Source organism: Desmodus rotundus, chromosome 4 (assembly GCF_022682495.2).
Source record: "Desmodus rotundus isolate HL8 chromosome 4, HLdesRot8A.1, whole genome shotgun sequence".
NCBI classification, from domain to species: Eukaryota; Metazoa; Chordata; class Mammalia; order Chiroptera; family Phyllostomidae; genus Desmodus; species Desmodus rotundus.
In genome coordinates, this window is record NC_071390.1 from 137,493,151 (window position 1) to 137,513,994 (window position 20,844).

Sequence of the window (20,844 nt, forward strand, 5' to 3'; positions counted from 1 at the left end):
TAGCCATTACTGTAATGCAAGATAAATATAACAATTAGAAAAGAAGGGGCGAAAGACCATTATTTGCAGATTACAAATAATCTGTGCCTAAAGAGAAGCTATCAGAATTAATAAATGAATTTACAAAAACCAGTGTGTACAAGGTTAAAATACAAGAATTAATTGTATTTCTGTATATCACTAATAAACAAATTTTGAAAAATAAATTTACAGAACCAATATAATTTACAATAACATCTAAAACATCAAATAGGGATAAACCTAATGAATGATGACAAAACATCATACTTTATTACATATAAAGCCACAAACCATTATTGTGAGAGTTAATGAAGATCTAAACACACAGAGGAATGTGCCATGTTTGTAGGTGTGAAGATTCAAAACTGTAAAGATGCCGACTATTGCTGAAATGTTTCATAAATTTAATGCAGTACCAGTAAGAATCTAACTAGTTTGCTTCAGGAACTTAGCAAATTAATTATAAATTTTACACCTGATAACCAGAGAAAGTGCTTTACCAATGCTTCAAGAATAGAGAAATCTTAAAGAAGAAAATACAACAGAAAGGTATATAAATCTAGATGTCAAGACCTATCACACCATACACATATCATATGACAAAGATGTAATTACCAAACAGTGCTAAAGAATAGCAAAAAATTAAAGGTTGTTTAAAAAAATAGGGAAGGATATTTCAAGACAGAGAAATATGTTTTAAATACAATTCAAAATCTCTAAAAATAAAGAAAAACTTAGAAATCTGGCATCACTAAAGTTATTATTTTTTTATGCAACAAAGGATTCCATTTGCCATTTTAAAAATAACATAAACTATAAAAATGTATTTGCATATAACCAAAGAATAATGATATACAGAATATTTAAGGAATCCTATAAATAAATTGAGAATAACAAAATATCTCAAAATAAAAATAAGGAAATAATAAGTATGGCCTATATATGGAAAAGAAAGTTTAAATAGACAATAAATACTTGAAAAGATTAATCTCCCCAGGATCCATACAAACGTAATTTGGAGCAACAATGAGATACAGTTTTGCATTCATCAAATTGGCAAAAATTAAAAATACTGATAGTGTCAAGTGTTGACAAGAATATGTGGGAGTAGGATCTCTTTGTGGTGGTGGTGATGGATAAATCACTTTAGAGAGAAATTTGGCAATAATTTCTAGTAAAGTGAAAGATGCACATGCTCAGTAATTCTATTTCTGGATATATAACTTAAAGAAATTTTAGCAGATATACAGGAATTGTGTTATTCAATATACATTATATTAATAAAAAACTGCTAAAAAGATAAATCAATAAAGAAATAGATAAATTATGGGAAGATCATTCCGTGAAATTGATACACTAATTAAAATAACTGAATCATCATGGATTAATCTCAAAAGCACATTAAGTGATAAAAAATAGTTGAAGAAAGATATGTGTAGTATACCATTCATCAAATTTTAAAATGTCTACACAAAAATACTATATATTATTAATGTATTTATGTTTATTAATATTATAGAAATGGATGAAAAAGATATTTTCCAATTTCAGAATAGTTGTAACTTTGGAGAAAGCAGGGAGGGGAATGTATAGTAGTGATGGTTATAAAGACAAGGGGATAATTGTGATGTTTTGTGTATTAAAATATAAAACAATATTTGAAAGACTTGGTTATTTTTCACTGCTATTTCTTATCTTTATATTTACATTTTTATTTAAGTTTGAAATATTTTATAATAAAAAAGAAAAAAATAGAGTTAGTAAACCTGATCTGGGATAATGGCAGGTTAAATGGAGAAATAAAACAGTTAAAGAAACTGAGCTAGTAAATTTTTTTTGTTTGTTTAAGTACAGTTGTCTCCATTTTCACCCCACTACTCTCCCATGCCTTTCCCATCCCTACCTGCCACCCTCAAACCTACCCCTTTGGCTTTGTCCATGTGTCCTTTATACATATTCCTTGATGGCCCTTCCCCTTCTTTCCTCCATTATCCCTCTCTCTTCTCCTCTCTGGTTACTGTTAGACTGTTCTTTACTTCAAAGTCTCTGGTTATATTTTGCTCGCTCATTTCTTCTGTTGATTAGGTTCCACCATAGGTGAGATTGTAGGATATTTGTCTTTCACTGCCTGGCTTATTTCACTTAGTATAATGCTCTCCAGTTCCATCCATGCTGTCACGAAGGGTAGGAGCTCCTTCTTTCTTTCTGCTGCATAGTATTGCATTGTGTAAATGTACCACAGTTTTTTGATCCATTCATATACTGATGGTCACTTAACGTTTCTTCCAGCACTTGGCTATTGTAAATAGTGCTGCTGTGAACATTGGGGTGCATAGGTTCTTTTGAACTGGTGTTTCAAGATTCTTAGGGTCTAATCCCAACAGTGGTAGTGCTGGGTCACAAGGCAGTTTGATTTCTAGTTTTCTGAGTAAATTCCACATTGTTTTCCACAGTGTCTGCACTAGTCTGTATTCCCACAAACAGTGTACTAGGGTTCCGATTTCTCCACAACCTTTCCAGTACTTGTTGTTTGTTGATTTGTTTATGATGGCCATTCTCACCAGTGTGAAGTGGTATCTCATTGTGGTTTTACTTTGCATCTCTCTGATGGCTAGTGATGCTGAGCATCTTTTCATATGTCTCTGGGCCCTCTGTATATCCGCCTTGGAGAAGTGTCTGTTCAGGTTCTTTGCCCATTTTTTAATTGGGTTGTTTGTCTTCCTGGAGTGGAGTCTTGTGAGTTCTTTATATATTTTGGAGATCAAACCCTTTTCCGAGGTATCATTTGCAAATATATTTTCCTGTAGAGTTGGTTCCTTTTTCATTTTACTGCCAATTTCTTTAGCTGTGTAGAAGCTTTTTATTTTGATGAGGTCCCATTTGTTTATTCTTTCCTTTATGTCCCTGAGTCTCTATGGTTGATTAATATTCGACAAAGGGTGCAGAAGCATAAAATGGTGTAAAAATAGCCTCTTCAAAAAATCATGTTGGGAGGTTTGGACAGCTACATGTAAAAAAATGAAACTCAATCACCAACTTATGCCATACACAAAAATAAATTCAAAGTGGGTGAAAGACTTAAATATAAGTTATGATACCATAAAAGTCCTAGAGGAGAACATAGGCAGGAAAATCTCAGATATTCCATGTAGTAATATTTTCACTGATATGTCCCCTGGGCTAGTAAAATTGACAACTCTTGGTATCCAGTTAGCTAATGAGAGAAGATGGGCAAGACAGGAAGAGGGAGGGAGAGAGAAAGGGAGAGGGGAGGGAAAGGAAGGAGGGAGGGAAAGTTGGAGTGAGACCTAGATGAAATTAAAATGTAAATGTTAGTTGAGGGGGGATGAGGGAGTGGGTGGGGGATGCGTAGGGAAGGCAGCTGGACTGGGGAAAATAGTACTATTAACAAAATCAGAGAAGTTGGAGCAGGAGGTTCAGGAAAAAGAGGATGAGTTTAAATTTTAAAGATAAAACATCCAGTTACAGATATAGTTGAAACTGGTCAAAATAGGATGGGAACATTAGGATGAAGCTATAGAGTTTGAGAGCAATAGAGCTGATAACTGAAACCATGAGTTAGCTAAGGGTTATGAGAGGAAGAAAAGAACTGTTGCAAATTCCTTGGCACCACCTCACACTGTAATATGGGCCTGAAATGAGGCACCAGAGCAGGAGATGTAAGAGACAGGGAGACAATCAGGAGAGGGCTGGCCTGGAGGCCAGTGGGAAAGAGAAAGTCACAAAGGAATGGCTGTCAGTGTTACAGTTACGGAGGAATGAAAAAAGGGAGAAAATGGAGGTAAAGCTGTTTTGTTTTGCAACTAGGAGGTCACTGATGACCTCAGGAGACAGAGAAGTAAAGGACAGAGATGACTGTCACTATCCAGATGATTGTCTGGCTACTAAATGCATGCAGAAACAATCGGGGGGCAAAAATAAGTAACTGCTTTTGGACTTTCTGTGTCAGCTGTCTTCATCCTTCGTGCCCACTGGGGTTGCCCCTCCTGAGGCTGGCACTCTTCCTGACTCAGTGGGTGCTGTCGCCCTCTCACCTTCCTCCTGTGGGTCTTTGCTGAAGAGAGTTGGAGAACTGACTAAAAAATATAACTGTTTATTCCAACCCTGCATAAATAAATGTCACTTCACTATTCCCTGCATCTGAATCATTGATATCCTATATTTTGCTGATCTTGTTTATCCTTGAAGCTATACTCAAACATTTTCCAGTCTTCTGAATTGCATACAAATGGATGAATATTTGAAAAAAAATGTAATTGCTGTTGTTTGTTATTTTGTCCTGCCACTGTACTTCCGTACACCATCTGGACTGGGGGTGGACTTGTTAAAAACAAAAAAACAAAAAAACCCAAAACCAGAAAGGACAGGCACATGAATTTGAGCCCTTAAGAGAGAAGGAAGTTTTCAGTCTCTCCCCAGAAAACAGATCTTTACAGTTTCCTGGCCAGACATGCAGCCAAGATGTTGCTAAATCTGGGAAGCTTATCAAGTGCAAACTGTGAGTCTTCTTACAACTGTGTTCAATGACACATGGCCTATTTGTTACTTTAAATGAACATCACAGGAATAATCACAACAGACACCTGTACAGTACTGTGCATTTTACCCATTATTTCCACACACAAGAGATAATTTCACCCTTCTGGTAACTTTATGAAGTTCTGAGACTCTGAGAGGCTACATGATCAAGGTGAAAATCTAGGCAAGAACATGGTGGGGCCAGGCCTTCTGAATCCCCGCTGGTGCTGTGCACCACTGTGAGTCATCTTCAATGGATGCCACAGCTGAGGCTTGAGATATCTGTTTTTGCTTATAATAGCAATGAGACAGAGGGAAATGTAAAGGTAAATGTCCATCCTAATTGATAGATATATGATTGATTCACCATTGTATGTGTGTGTGTGCAAAAGGTGGCATCAAGTGTGCCCTCCTGGGTTCCTTTCAAGGACAGTACCATGCTTGTTATGAGGAAATGACTCCACAAGTGTATCATGCTGAATACTGGATCACAGTGCAGCTCGGGCTTGTCCTTGTGAGAGGCCAGGGGAGGGACATTTTGATTGGACCAGGAGGAAAGGGCAAGAAAAAAGAAAAAAAATAATCAAGGGCAGTGCAAGAGGAAGACGGAAGCCCTAATGTTTTGTACTATGGCCTCTTTTTCTTGAGAATGAGAGTTCAATTAGGATGCCCTAAAAATTGTGGGAGGGCTCTGGACTGTCACTGGCTATGGATTTGGGATTTGGGCCAAGTTGAAGCACATTTCTGAAGGGCAGGAGGCCCCAGCTGGCATCTGAGTTACTTTAGACATCAGAGAGCACTTCCAAAGCATTTATTTGCATGTCTTTGATCCTCTGTTAATTCAATACACACACAAAAAATATGTGTATAGTTATGTAGTTATTTTTAGTTAGATATATCTTTAAAATAATTGATTAATCAAGAAACATGTGTCATGTGATATAGAATTTCAGTTAAAGTAAGGAAGAACATTATAGTTTTTATTGTACTCCAACACAAAGGTGACTTTGGGTAACAATGAGTGGGTGCCCATTTAAGAAGATTTTGATGATATCTGTTGACATTGTAGATATAATCTTTTCACTGATGGAACATTTATTCCCATCAACTCTAAAATTTTCCCATTGCTATATTTGTTGATTAGAAAAGGAAAACAAGGGCTATGAAGTCATCAGAAAAAATATTTTACCTACAGTGGTTTCTAAGTCTTAATACAAGAAAAGACAAGTATAGTAGAGATTTAAAATACAATTTGGTCTTAAGCTTCTACTTCTGACAAGGTTATTATTTTTCTCACTGAGTTGCCTCGTACAAACTTGATTCTGAATCTATTTATTTTTTGACTCAGACCACTTGGATTTTGAAAGAAAGGGCTACCCTCTGAAGATCCATTTCAGATTTTTACTTCACATTAAAGATAGATCTTGCCTCTTCCTCATTATTGCTGATAAAAGAGATGTGTGTCTAGTTTTCATTGCGAGAGAGATACTGTGCAAAAGTGTTTCACTTGCTGGAAACTCTGGAACAAAAACAAAACCAAACAACAGAACCCAAATATAACAAAACAAGCAAACCCCTCTGTCAGTTTTGTCTACTAATACTGAGCAGTAAAATTGAGCCCAGCCAAAATTGAGGTTCCAGGTGAAGAAGGCAAGCAGGCAGAAATGGGACCATGCAGCCGGTGAAAACTGTGAAGTGTGGGAAAGAGCTGTAGAATTTAAATGTCACATTGATAAAATCATCAGCTTAAATATTTCTTGAGACAGGAAAGAAGCAAGCTGTAGGAAGAATTGACCCTTAAAGTGAGGGAAGGAAGAGAGGAAGGAAAAAGAAACATTTGAAACATAAAGGAGATGTCTTGGGGGCAAGGGGCATGAAAAGTGCTTTGGTTTTCTTTGGTTGCTGCAACAAATTATAATAACGCAAATGTATTATCTTACAGTTCTGGAGGGCATGAGTCCAACAGGAGTCTCAGTGGGTAAGAGTCTGAGTACTAGCAGGTCTGTGCTCCTCTTGGAAGTGCTAGTGTAAAACACATGTTTTGCTTTTTGCAGCTTCTCGTGCTATTGCTATTGGCTCATGGGTGCATCACTCAATGTCTGCATTCATGCTCACCACACCTCCTCTGACTCTAACCTTCCTACATCTCACTTAAAAAGATTCTGTGATTACATTGGACCCACCAGGATAATCTCCCCATCTCAAGAAGCTTAATTTAATCACATCCACAGAGTCTTTATTACCATATAAGTTACTTACTAACACATTTCTGGGATTAGAAAGTGAACATCTCAGGGAGGAGCCATGATTCAGCCTACTACAGAAGGTATCCACAAAAAGTATCATCAGGAATGCTGTGATCATAGTTAACTATCTGAATGAACACTTTAGGATACCAGGAACAACCAGCCCTGTACCCAGGAAACCTTCCTATAGGGTGAATAGTTGATATCAATATACATTGGTAAGATGCCTACTTTGTGTCAGGGGCAGAGAGCTAGGGGTTTGGAGAGAGTGGGACTTTCGATCCTAGCTATGGGGTAATATCTTATGCTTTCTTTCATCTCTTTACTACTTGCACATTCTTGTCCCTCTCCTGAACACTATTTAGCTTCTGGTTCTTGTCTTAACATTCACTGCCTTCAGGAAGTTTTATATGAGCCACTAAATTCACCTTTGAGAGGCAGTATGCCCTGGCCTTACTTCTTTCAGGAAGAGGGATGGAGGATATTCTTCCCCCTGAAGCCAAAGGAGGCATACCATAAGAAAAACCACTTACAAAGTTGACAATTTTCTGAATGTCCCCCATTCCACTTGGTTGGGTCTAATGCCTGTCCAATTCTGTTAAGCAGTGTGGACAGAGGGGGAAAGACAAAGGTGCCACAGATAACTACAGGAACGACCACCTGTGAGTGAAAATGAGCCTTCACCCTCACAACTTACCAGGGTAAACCTATGTAATCTTCCAGGGGTTAAGGTGGCAATAAAGAATGTGACTTCAGTCAACTTGCCGGTACTCTATTGCAGAGCAGGAAGATCCCAGCAGTTAGAAGTTGTAGGATATTGCATCTGTATTGTGAGCTATGGAATGGAGGGAAGACGGTGGTCAGACCAGAGCCAGATCTCCCATATCAGGAAACTAAGCAGTGGGGAGGTCCCTGTAGGTCCTCTGTCAAGAACCTAAAGGAGTGCTACACGTGAGTGTTTATTTATACAATCTGAATGCCTTATTCATAACCACGCCCACCACAGTGTATATCAACAATGTGCCAGCCACACAGAGAACACACAAACTAGTACAATTTTCACCTCCCCTGTGGGCAAACATGTTAAAGTTTCATTATATATTCTAGGGTGAGGCTTTGGGGAAACACTTAAAACACACTTTAGTTTTTAGAAAAGTTTCAGTCAGAGGAAAACTGAACAGAAAGTAGAGCTCCCATACACCCCCTGCCCCTTAAATGCACACGACCTCCCCCACTATCGATATCCTGCACCAGAGTGGCTCCACTCTACCAACAGATAAACCCGCACTGACACATTATTATCACCCAAGGTCTGCAGTTTACTTCTGGGTTTATTCTTGGTGTTGTGCATGATGTGGGTTTTGACAAATGTATGATGACGTGTATCTACCATTATCAGACAAATCACTCTCATTGTGCTAAAAGTCCTCTGTGCTCTGCCTATTCACCTCTCCCTCCTCCACACCCCTGGCAGCCACGGACTGATCTTTTCTGTTTCCACATTCTGCCTTTTTCAGAATGCCATGTGGTTGGAATCATACAGAATATAGGCTTTTCAGATTGGCTTCTGCATCTAGTAATGTGCATTTAAAATGCCTCCATGTCTTTTTCATGGCTTGCCAGTTCGTTTCTTTGGGAGACATATTTTTAAGGGAATACTGTTACAACACTTATCAGAAGACAATTTAGCACACCTACCAAGTCTGTAAATGCATAAACCATTCGATCTGGCTTTAATGGTGAGCTTGGACTGGGGAGGGCTGTTTGTGTCAGGTGAAAGTAGTGGAAGACATGGCTATTTCTCACTATGGAAATAACAGAATTAAATTTGCATTTTTGAGGAGTCAGGTGGTAACAATATGTAGGCTGTTTTGGAGCACAAAAAAAATAGAGTCAGAGTAAATTTTGAGGGAGAAAGTCACTTAATTTGACATGAAATGTATCTTTGGTAATTTTATACATCATAAAAGCAGAATTACAAAGACCTGGTAAGTAATGGATGGTGAGAAAATGTAAGTCATGTCCTGGCCAGGTAGCTCAGTTGGTGAGAGCGTCACCCTGATATGACAAGGTTGAGGGTTTGATCTGTGTTCAGGGCACATGTAAGGCTTAAGCAATGAATGCATAAATAAGTAGAACAACAAATCTCTCTCTCATCCTCACCACCCCCACCTCTCAAATCAATAAGTAAAAAAATTTAAATATAAGTAGTACATAGAAATTGTGAATTTGAGAACTAAAACTAAGGGGAAGCATAGAAGGGGGTTAATAGAAGAGGAAGATACTTCAAAATATTTTCAGGGTAAGTGGAAAAATTGTGCATATGTGAAGACAATGTGGAAGGTATCAGTGAAAAGGGAGAGATTTAAGATTCCAGTGAGAGCGAAGTATAATCACGGCACAAGATTCGTGGGAGATCTAGTGCATTTTAATCTAAAAATATGTGGGAAATCAAACACCATATTCCTTAGGGATGGAACTGGCTTTGAAAGTAACAGGAAAGAAGACAATTTTTTTTATTATAAATCCACAGTGGTTCAGGGCTTATTTATTCAAGAGATTCAGATGAAATGAGAAACAAGGTTGGAAAACAGAAAGCTGCTACTATAGCTTCTGCTTTATGGTGCCCAGAGGTTCCCGAACAGCAAGCACTTGAATTAAAAGGGAATAAAATCATATAGCTCTACTTGAAATCATGGAGAAACATCCCGTCAAACCAATACTTCCTCTAAAGTACACGTAGTTGAGTCAGGCAATGTTGTACATGTCTGTGATGACAATGCGAGAGCTACATCTAATATGAACCACTCATTAGATAAACTGTGTTACCAGATATTTCTACATAGAATGACAGAGCAATTCCATCATCCCATGAAATATACATGCTGTTTTATTTCATCTCCTCGGGGAAAAATTCTCTATTTGTTTCTCTTCTTTTCCTTTTTTTCTGGTAACACCTTTTTAATAGGTCAAAATAACTGTACAGTTCATTATGCTCTTCCTTAGAATAATTTATATCCCCAAGAAACTAAAGGAAGGCTATAATTCTCAAAAGTATTGAGCAGAATGGATGGCATGACTGGACAGCAGAAGAAAACCCATCTCTATGGTTTGCCAACCCTCAGCTGGGAAGACAGACTCAGTGAAAGGTTAGTTAACTCCAGTGGCTGTAAAATAGTCAACATGGCTTTAAACGTTTGTTATAAATTACATAAAACTGGAAACAGAGATGGTTCCAGAACCTCTTCTCAATGCAGTTTGGAGGCGCTCTGGTACAAAGCATTTCTGCTTCCAAAAAACATTGCTATAAAAAAGTCACATTATTCTGGTGAAAAAAGAGAGGTTTTTAGTTTTTAGAGTGTTCTACAGCTAGTTTCCAACCAAATGCTTCACAGACCCATGACAGTGAAAGACGAAAATATTGTAGTTTTTTTCTGAAATGACTCAAGTCTTTAAATACAAAACTTTTATATTCTTTCTTTGTAAAGTGGCATTAGCATATTGCAAGTGAAGAGTGTTCTAACAACTACAAAGATTCCAGTCTGGACACTATTCTGTGGTAGGCAAGAGGCCAGCCCTCTGGGCTTTCTGGGACCTCCTCTCATCCTCTCTGCTTCCCAGCAAGTTTGGGCCATTTCTGTGAAGACCTATCCTACCATCAATTCTTTATGATCCCTGAAAGCTTCATTCATTCTCAGAAAAATGCTACCTTTTAAATGCCAGGCTTTTCTGAACACCATGACTCAAAAAACAAAACAAAAAATGAACCCAAATCAAAATGTGATTAAACTAGTATGAGAGATTTTCAACCGGCTTTCAGTCCAAAGTGCTGGTACTGCCAGTGCTGGCGAGGAGGATGGGAGTCCCTGGCTGCTGGTGGGACTCGGAGAAATGCTGGAGGGCATGTACAGGGCTCAGCGGGCGCTCATTGGTCTCCCCTACCCCAGCATCACCAGTCTCACCCGGTCAATAACATCCAGTAAGTTTTTGGCATCCACAGTCAGGGCACGCGCAGCAGTCAGCATCTGCTTTTGTACTCCTGCTGGAGGCTGGTCATGACATACTCTGGGCCAGCTTCATCTCATTGATGAGCTCTTAGTGAGTGCTGGCTGGCAGGGTGGGGATGGTCTCATCTACAGTGGCCAACAATGTCTGCAGGGCCAAGTTGACTTCCTTCACCATGGGAACATACTCTTCTGGCGGGGCTGGCTGGATCTTACTAAACATCTCCATGAGGGTCTTCAGTAGGCCCGTTACATACTCAGTCATTGGCATGGTCCAGGTTGGCAATGGGCATGGGTGCTGATTTCCTGGGGCTTAAGCTTGATGTCCTTGTTGTAACTGTCCCCTGGGCTGCTGAGGCTGTGAGGCTGCCTAGGTGGCCGGGTGCTCCAGAGTGCCATGACTTAGTTGGCAGAGCTGCAGGATCTAGTTTTCCCACATGCCAACAAATGTGTTGGTTTCCAGTTGGGCCCTGGGGACTCCTGTCTTCCCAGTCCATGCTGCCTCAAGAGAGCTACACATCAGGTTTCAGAAATTTCTCTTCCTTTTGTCTAGTCAGAGATGGTCTTCCTCCATCTCCAGCTGCTGGTGAGTCAGCCCAGCACTGTAGAGTCCTCCACATTGGGCTGCCACATTGATTTCTTCTGTGGTCTGTGATTCTACAAATCTATTTGGCCCAAAAGAGATGCCTGCCCTGGATAGAGGCTGCCAGTCATAGCTGTGATTCCATGTGAATCAGGGTAGCAAGAGACCTGGCAATGATTGGTTTGTACCATGTGCTATGGGCTGAGATAAAATACTTCACTAGCCCTGGGACTAAGAATACCAGGTCTTCTGGGCTTGGGTAGTGCTTCATCAGACCCTCCAGAGTCCCAGGACACTGTGACCTGTTTTCTGGACTTTGTCTTCATCTGATCTTCATGCTGAACCTTCTCCTCCTCCAGGATTGTGCTGAGTTGAGCTTTGAGCTCAGTGAACCTAGGCTGCCTGCTGAGTCATAGGCTCAGCATTTCACCAAAAGGCTATCAAGGGTAAGAGAGAAATTTGAAGGCACTGGCAACCTTTCCCAATTCCCAATTCAACACATATCATCACTGTTCTTCACTACTTAAAAAGGTTTCACACCATGCATCAGTATCTTCCACATACATACACCAACATCCTCATATCACTAGCTGATGTAAAATGTCAAAGATCAATTAATTCTGGAGTCACCCATTTAATGGACAATTTTCCTTTGGAAGCTTTGTAGTAAGTACTGTCTTCCATATATTGGGATAACCCAGTGTTTCCTAATTCTATGCAATCATTTAAGGATTCCAGAACATTCAGAGCAGCAATGTCCCTGTGCACAAATCTTTTGCTCTCCAGGTACCCAGGAGTTATTCTAAATTGGTAGGCATACAGGATCAAAGATGCTAGATCCAAGCTATACTTCCAGACTTGCAGAAATGATCTCAGCTCTCAGAGCAGGCACAGCTCCGTGATGATACAGATGGGGTTCTCGGTGATGATGCCAATCAGCTTCACGATTTGGAGGGGGTGCAAACTGATGCATTGTTAAGGCTTCTTGAAGGAATCCCTGTCTCATGCTGTCCAAAGTACAATTTTACATGTTTTAATTATAACCAACAAAGCTGGATTCTCTGGGCTCATGTAAACACCTTAATGTACATCTCCAAGTTGGCCTTCTCCAAGACATCATCTCAGCTCTAGTCTTTCTCTTTGAATCTCATAATCCCTGGTTGAGGGCATGATGTGTCTCCTTTGTGTGTAATCCCAGCAGTGCCATCTGTTTCTGACACAGAGACTATGTGTGTCTGAACACCCTGCTTTTGGCTGTGGGCCAGCTTTGGTATTGATGGCAAGTCCTGTTTGCTTTCTTTCTGGGGTCTGATGGCAAAAGACTGTGTGACTCCATTCACCAGCTGGCAATATCCATCTATCAAGTCAGCCATATTCATGACAATGGCTAGGGACGGTACTGGCACTGTCAGAGGCTCAGGTGCACTTGCTATTTTTAGTGGTAGCATTTCTTTTCTGTTCTTGTCTTCACTGTTAGAATATGGAATGCTCTGCACTTGATTGAAGTTGGCCAGATGTGTGGGATTGCAGCCCTTGCCCATAAGTAACAGATGCCTTCCTTGGGGCAGAATGCCAGCTCCACTGAAATAATCAAGCTTGAACCAAGAGCACACTTGAAGCATTCCCTATCAAATCTGCACTGAGCAAAGGATTGCAAAGAATTTCAGAATACTTTCTTCTCTATTAAGTGTGGCAAACTGTCTAAGTGTTTATTGGATCAGTTTTCTTAGTTTTGGCCTTGACAGAATCCAGTAAACTCCTAGGAAAAAATCGCTTCAAACCAATATGCTTTTCTAATACTTTATAGCTAGACCTCTTTTTTAGTGTATTGCCACGCATCTCCCAGTATGATTGCTGCAACCTGACTTCTTTTATTAATTCATTTTTTACTGTATTTTTTCTCATTACCATTTATCTCCCTTACACCTCCCTCCCCACTGGCACCCAATTTCAAAGCAATGTCCTAGACCACTTGGGCAGCTATCACTAATATATAATGACTCTTCAATTATTGATAGAGGAAATTTGAAGTTCACTTGTCTTCAGTAAACTGGTTTAGAAATTATTTCATCAAATAATGAATTCTCAATTCATATTTCCACTCCTCCAGCAGGTGTGTGAGCTCCTACTTTTCCTTCAGGCTGGAGATGCCCATGTCTAGGTATAGCCAGTGGACTTCCTCTGACCACAGGTGACTGAGCTAAAACCTGTAGCAGGCATGTGCTTTACTTTGTGACTGTGCACTATCTTCTGAATGATGCCTGTCACTTCAGTAGCATCTCCATTCCTGATAATACTGGCCCAAGTGGTTGGCTCACTGTTGCTTTCAAATTAATGAAAGACCTATAGCACTCTCTCTGTGGCTCCCTGGGAACATTCTACACCAGTACTCAGCGATGTCTTGGTATTCCAATTCAGTGAGTGATTCAAGTTAATGTCCAGGAGAGCAGCTGCCATTATTTTGCTAGATGCTAGGTACCTGTCCTATTAGTTCAGAAGGCCACAATAACTTGTCAAATGATGATTTAAAAGAAATATGCCTAGTTTCTCTTTCCTCTTTTCATAGCAGGAAGAGAACTTGGACCGATCTGATAACAGAAAGGTGAAGACAGATGGTATAGTGCCTTCCAGGTTCTCTATGTGCACTGTAGGCCAAGTTCCATTACAGAGCAGACTTGGATATGGTAGAAAGATTATGCATGTCTACTAGAGGTACCACAATTGTCATTTTTTAATTTATGTGTTTTCCCATTACCATTTTGCTCAATCCTTTCCACCCCCTAACCTCCCCCTGCCCTTAGCTGTCATCCTGCTCTCCATCTATGAGTCTGTCTCTATTTTGCTTGTTAGTTTAGTCTGTTCATTGGATTTCACATATGAGTGAAATCATATGATATTTGTCTTTCTCTGCCTGACCTACAGAATATTATCTTAAGTGAAATAAGCCAGAAGGCCTTTCTGATAGGGTGGTATTGGATGGCCACCTATATAAATTTCCCACATTTGTCCAATAATTAATATAATGTCGTATTCCATTATTTCCTTTTACAGGAGTCCCCAGGACAAATTTCTCTTTCAACTGGATGCCAGCTTTTTATTTATTTTTACTTTTAAATAAATTTTTATTGAATTTATTGGAGTTACATTGGTTAATTAAATAGGTTTCAAGTGTACAATTCTATAATACCTCATCTGTATATTATATTGTCTATTCACTACTGAAAGTAAAGTCTCCTCCCATCACCATTTTTTCTCCTTTTATCCTTTTCTACCTGTCCTCCTCCCCGCTCTGGTAATCATAATACTGATGTCTATATCTATGAGATTTATTTTTTTCTTAATCTTTTCACCTATTTTACCCAGCCCCCAATGCCCCATTCCTCGACATCTGTCAGCCTGTTCTCTGTTATCTATGAGCCTGTTTCTATTTTGTTTGTTAATTTTGTTTATTAGATTACACAAATAAATGAAATCATATGGCATTTGTCCTTCTCTAACAGCCTTATTTCACTTAACATAATACAATCTAGGTCCATCCATACTGTTGTGAAAGGTAAGATTTCCTTCATTTTTATAGCTGAGTAGTATCCCCTTGTGTGAATGTGTACAGTTTTTTTTTATCCACACATCTACTGGTGGGCACTTGGGTTGGTTCCAAATCTTAGCTATTATAAATAAGGCTATTACAAACTTAGCAGTGCATATATTCTTTCGAATCAGGGTTTTGAGTTTCTTCAATTTATTTCCAAAAGTAGAATTACTGGGACATAAGGTAGTTCCAATTTTAATTTTTGAGGAAACTCTACAGTGTTTTCCAGAGTGGTTGTACCAGCCTACATTCCTACCAGAAGTGCACTAGGCTCCCCTTTCCTCAACATCCTCACCAACATTTGTCACTTCTGGATTTATTGATGATAATGACACTGAGAGGTGTGAGGTGGTATCTCATTATGGTTTTAATTTGCATTTATCTGATGATTAGTGATGTTGAGCATCTTCTAATATGTCTATTGGCCATCTTTGAAGAAGTATCTATTCAGGTCTTTTGCTCATCTTTGAATTGGATTGTTTGGGTTTTTTTGGTATTGAGTTGATTGAATTCTTCAAAAATTTTGACTATTAATCCCTTATCAGAAGTATCATTGGCAAATATGTTCTCTCATTCAGTGGGTTATTTTTTCATTTTGTTGATGGTTTCCTTTGCTGTGCAAAAACTTGTTAGCTTGACATAGTCCTATTTATTCATTTTGTCTTTTGTTTCCCTTGCCTGAATTGAATTTAAGAAAAAATATTGCTAAGAGAAATGTCTGAGATTTTACTGCTTATGCCACTTTTTTAGGCGCTGAGTCTTACATCCTAGAGTACGAGGAATTTGTTGGGCTTCTGGTCATGATGGCAGCATAGGTGAACACAGTTTGGATCCTTGTACAACTACATCAAAATTACCACTGAACCATAGAACAACCATCACTTAGAACTGTCAGAAATTAAGCTGAATGGAAGTGTGACAACTATAGAATTAAAGAAACCACATCCATCTAGACTGGTAGGAAGGGTGGAGGCATGAAACAGGCTCGTCCCACACCCACATGTGGTGGATAAAAATTTGGGAGGGATATCTTGGGAGTAATGAGTCCCAGCCCAACATCAGATCCCCAAACCCAGGGTTCCAGTGCCAGGAAGACAAGTCCCCATAACTTCTGGCTGCAAAATCCAGCAGGGATTGAGTAAGTGGAAGAAAATTCTAGAGTTCCAAGCAGTTCCTATTAAAGAACCCACACATGGGCTCACTTATTCATACTCACTCTCTGGGAGCTCCAGCACTGGGGTAGCAGCTTGAAATGCATCAGTGGCATACAGGGAGAAACTGTAGTGTCTGGCATTGAGGTGAGAGCTGGGGGACAGCTTTCTTCCAGAGAGACTATTTGCCCCGCCCTGTAGATTTCCAGAGACTCCATTACACCCAGTATGGGCCCACCCAGGCTGCTTTTACATATGAATGGCTGGTCTTGGCTCATGCTTCACAATTTCCTAAATCCTCTCAAAGAAGCAAAAGCTAGTCTCAGTGAGCCCCCAGCACCTGTACCTGTTTCTAAGTGACCCCAGGCCTGGCAGTAGCAGCAGGCAGCCTAGATTCACAGCATGGCTTTGCTTTGGACTTCTAAGCCCAGCACATGTAGCAGCCATCTCAGATTGCTTTATAGCTCAGAGTGGCCCCAGGCAAAACACAGGTAGGTGCTGACCTTGGCCTACACCACCCAGGAAATTCCAGAGTCTGCACACCCAGTAGACAGCTACAGACCATGTGGAGAACTACCACCCTACCCCTGCACAGATGATCCTCCACGGAGGGCAGAGGTTGGTGGTCAGTGGTCACAGCTAGTCCTTGCAGCAGATTGGCCTAGATAAATCCCTTCCACTGGCCTGCCTACAGCAATCAAGGCTCAACTACAAGAGGAGGGTGTACTCAACCCACATGAAGGGCACACCTTGAGTCCCAGCTTGGGTGATAGGGGAGGCTGTGCCCCTGGACCCTACAGGACACCTACTACATTAGGGAATGCTCCCAAGACAGGGAGTCATAGCAGTAATTCCTAATACTTAGAAATAAATACAGGGCATCTGCCAAAATAAGGAGACAAACATGGCCCAAATGAGAGAACAGATCAAAATTCTAGAAAAAGAACTAAACCAGATGTAGATAAGCAATCTATCAGATGCAGAATTCAAAACACTGGTTACAAGGATGCCCAAAGAACTTACCCTAGTAAGGACCTCAACAGCATAAACAAGATCCAGTCAGAAATGAAGTATATGCTACTTGAAATAAAGAACAATTTACAGGGAAACAACAGTAGAGTGATTAAAACCAAGAATCAATTCAATGATTTGGAACATAAGGAAACAAAAAAACAACCAATCAGAACAACAAGAAGAAAAAAGAATCCCAAAAAACAAACATAGTGTAAGCAGACTCTGGGACAATTTCAAGCAACCCAATATTCTCATCATAAGGGTACCAGATGGAGAAGAGAAAAATCAAGATATTGGAAATCTATTTGAAAAAATAATGAAAGAAAACTTCCCTAATTTGGTGAAGGAAATAGACATGCAAGTCCAGGAAGCACGGAGTCCCAAACCAGATGGATACAAAGAGGCCCACTCCAAGACACATCATAATTAAAATGCCAAAGTTAAAGATAAAGAGACAATCTTACAAGCAGCAAGAAAAAAGCAGTTTGTTACCTACAAAGGAGCCCCCATAAGACTGTCAGCTGATTTCTCAAAAGAAACTTTGCAGGCTAGAAGGGACTGGCAAGAAATATTCAAAGTCATGAAACATAGGGACCTACAACCAACATTTCTCTACCCAGCAAAAATAGCATTTAGAATTGAAGGGCAGATAAAGAGATTCCTAGACCAGAAAAAAACTAAAGGAGTTCATCATCACCAAATGATTATTACATGAAATGTTAAAGGGACTTATTTAAGAAGAAGAAAATGAAAACTATGAACAATAAAATGGCAATAGATATATCTGTCAACAATTGAATCTAAAAACCAAACTGAGCAAACAAGAAGAACAGACACAGAATCATGGATACAGAGAGCATTTTGATGGTTGCCAGATAGGAAGGGTGGTGGTGTGGGGAAATGGGTGAAGAGGTGAGGGGATTGAGAAGTACAAATATGCAGTTACAGAATTGCCATGGGGATGTAAAGAACAGTATAGGAAATGGAGTAGCCAAAGAACTTATACACATGACCCATAGACATGAACAACAGTGGGTGGGTTGCCTGAGGGAGTGGGGCTGCTGCATGGAAGGTGGCAGAAGAGGAAAATTAAAACTGTAGTAGCATAATCAATGTAATTTAAGAAATGTAAAAACAATATAAACATGAGTGTAAAGAAGTAAAGTCAGGATTCTTAGCAGAAAAAAAGGAACTAAAGTCATAGTTCATGTGGAAAATAAAAAGAATTTATTTATGTTCTAGTGTTGAATTAAAAACCTTCTAATTAATTTTGAGGGGCCCAAATAAAAATTTTAGTAGGGTTATTATTTACTCATACTTATAGGGTTAAAGTTTGTGGTGTTACAATTATATTTATAGAGTATGTCATTTTTAATCCCTAATAGATAACTTCAGTAAGCTTTAAAGTATATTCATTTTACAAATGTATGTTATTATTTATACTGCAAATGGCAACCTTCATATATAAGTAAAAATAAAATTATATATATATATATATATATACACATATAATTACTTTTTAAAAAAGTCCTTACCCTAGGATATATTTATTGATTTTAGAGAGAGGGGGGGAGATAGAGAGAAAGAGAAATAAAAAACATCGATGTGAGAAAGAAACATCAGTCGGCTGCCTCCCATATGTGCCCCGACCATGGATCAAGCCCTTAACCTTTTGGTGTATGGACGATGTTCCAACCACCTGAGCCATCTGGCCAGGGCCATTATAAGTTATCTTAACAAATGCTGGATTAATACACAAAATTTTAATTTATTAATGCTCCTCCAGGCCTATCCCTGACTTAAATTCTTATATGAACTTTCTTCTAGGTTCTACTTTCCTATATTTATGTTATTTTTCTCAAAAAATAGTTTATTTCTACACTGATATAAACATCTATGGCAGGTGACACTCTTTCCCACTTAGGTTAAATATCCCTATTGACACTACTGAGGCCAGGTACCATGGCTGTGTGTAAGAAAGTTTTTTGACTCGAGCAAGTCTGTCATGAGGAGGACACCCTGTTCTGCAGTTAGGCTGAGACAGGTTAAAGACTGAATCCTTGGTTGCCAAGAATTTTCTGTGAGAAACAAAACTTAAGCTGAAAAAAGGTCAACAATAGGAGAATCATATATTATCATATTTTAATTGATAGAAGGGATATACATAAAGGCCCTGAAGCAGGGAAATGAGGAATGGAACCACTTAAACATGTGAAGGTGGAACAGCACGAATAAATTAATCTGTTCACACTCCTAAATAATTATCAAACACAATTATGTGCCAAACTAATTTAAAATCATTAACAATATGCAAACAAAACATAAAGGAGTGTCATCCCTCAGAACAGTAGCATCATTTAAATGCATGATTTTTAAAGAAAAGTTACATTTACTAAGTTCCTGATACTGTAGGCATGCTAATTCATTCTGAATAGTTTTCAGACATATGGAGTGGACCTGGCTGGTGTGGCTCAGTGGACTGAGTGCTGGCCTGAGAACCAAAGGGCCACTGGTTCGATTCCCAGTCAAGGCACATGTCTGGGTTGCAGGCCAGGTCCCCAATAGGGGGTGCATGAGAAGCAACCACACATTCATGTTTCTCTCTCTCTCTTTCTCCCTCCCTTTCCCTCTCTCTAAAAATGAATAAATAAAATTAAAAAATGTGTTGAGGAAGGTTAACAATATCCTCAAGGTCACTCAGCTAGTAAGTGTGTTAAGCCAAAATTCATACCCAGGTCCATGCGATATCAAAGCCAATGTCTCTTCCACTATTTGCTTTTATTTCCTTCAAAATATAAATTACATAGGGTCCCTTTACAACAAGAGCTAGTTCTTCACTGAACACACCAGCCTGTACCTTATCAGTGTTTTATGAATGTCATTAATTACATTCAGTAAAGATAGGTATAAATCACAACTCACAGCTTTTAAACTATCTATCCAAAACCAGCAAGAGTATTTTGTGGAGTCTTTGGACAGGCTATTCTTTGCCACTGGAGATTCTGCCTCTCTTTCCTAAAATTAGCCCAGCTTAGTTATTCTGCATTCATAATTCTAATCAATCAATGCTTCCATGGAGAAACCTCTCACTGTCCTCTGAAATTAGTCAGATTTCCTGCTTAAACACTCAGGCTTCTTAAACACTTCCATGGTGCGGTATCCCTTGATATTGTAGCACTTACTACACTAATAGCTTTATGTCTTTTTGAGTGTGAAGATTTGATGGATGTTTCTCCATAAACTCCATGAGGGTAGAGTCTCTTATGTTTTGCTCATTATTGCGTCCTCAAGTCCTCACATACTGTACCTGGAAAAAAGCTTACAATACATATGTTGAATAAATATAGGTATTCACAAATAGTCTTGTACAAATAAGGGGGCCAATTAGTAAATGATATTATTAGTGACTTTTTCTGCAGGCTGGAGTTTCTTCTTTCCGGCAGGTAATGCTAGTGTAAACACACATGCTGGCTAGTGTTTCACAGCACCATAGGAGAGCACTCAAATCACAGATTATGAAGGTGTCGACCATCTGTGAAGATACGAGAGAGGGTCAACATTCCTTACATCTGTGGGTTTAAATTATTTTATTTACATAAAGAGGATAAATGAAAGAATGAAAATGAGAGAGAGAAATATAATAAAAGCTAAATTTAACTTTAGCCATGGCCGGTGTGACTCAATTGGTTGGAGCATC

General features: G+C 39.2%; 1 pseudogene; it reads right to left on the reverse strand.

Moving 5' to 3' along the window:
* Window positions 1-10,744: 10,744 nt before the first annotated feature.
* LOC112319456 (focal adhesion kinase 1 pseudogene) lies at window positions 10,745-13,482 on the reverse strand (annotated as a pseudogene).
* Between the last annotated feature and the right edge of the window lie 7,362 nt (window positions 13,483-20,844).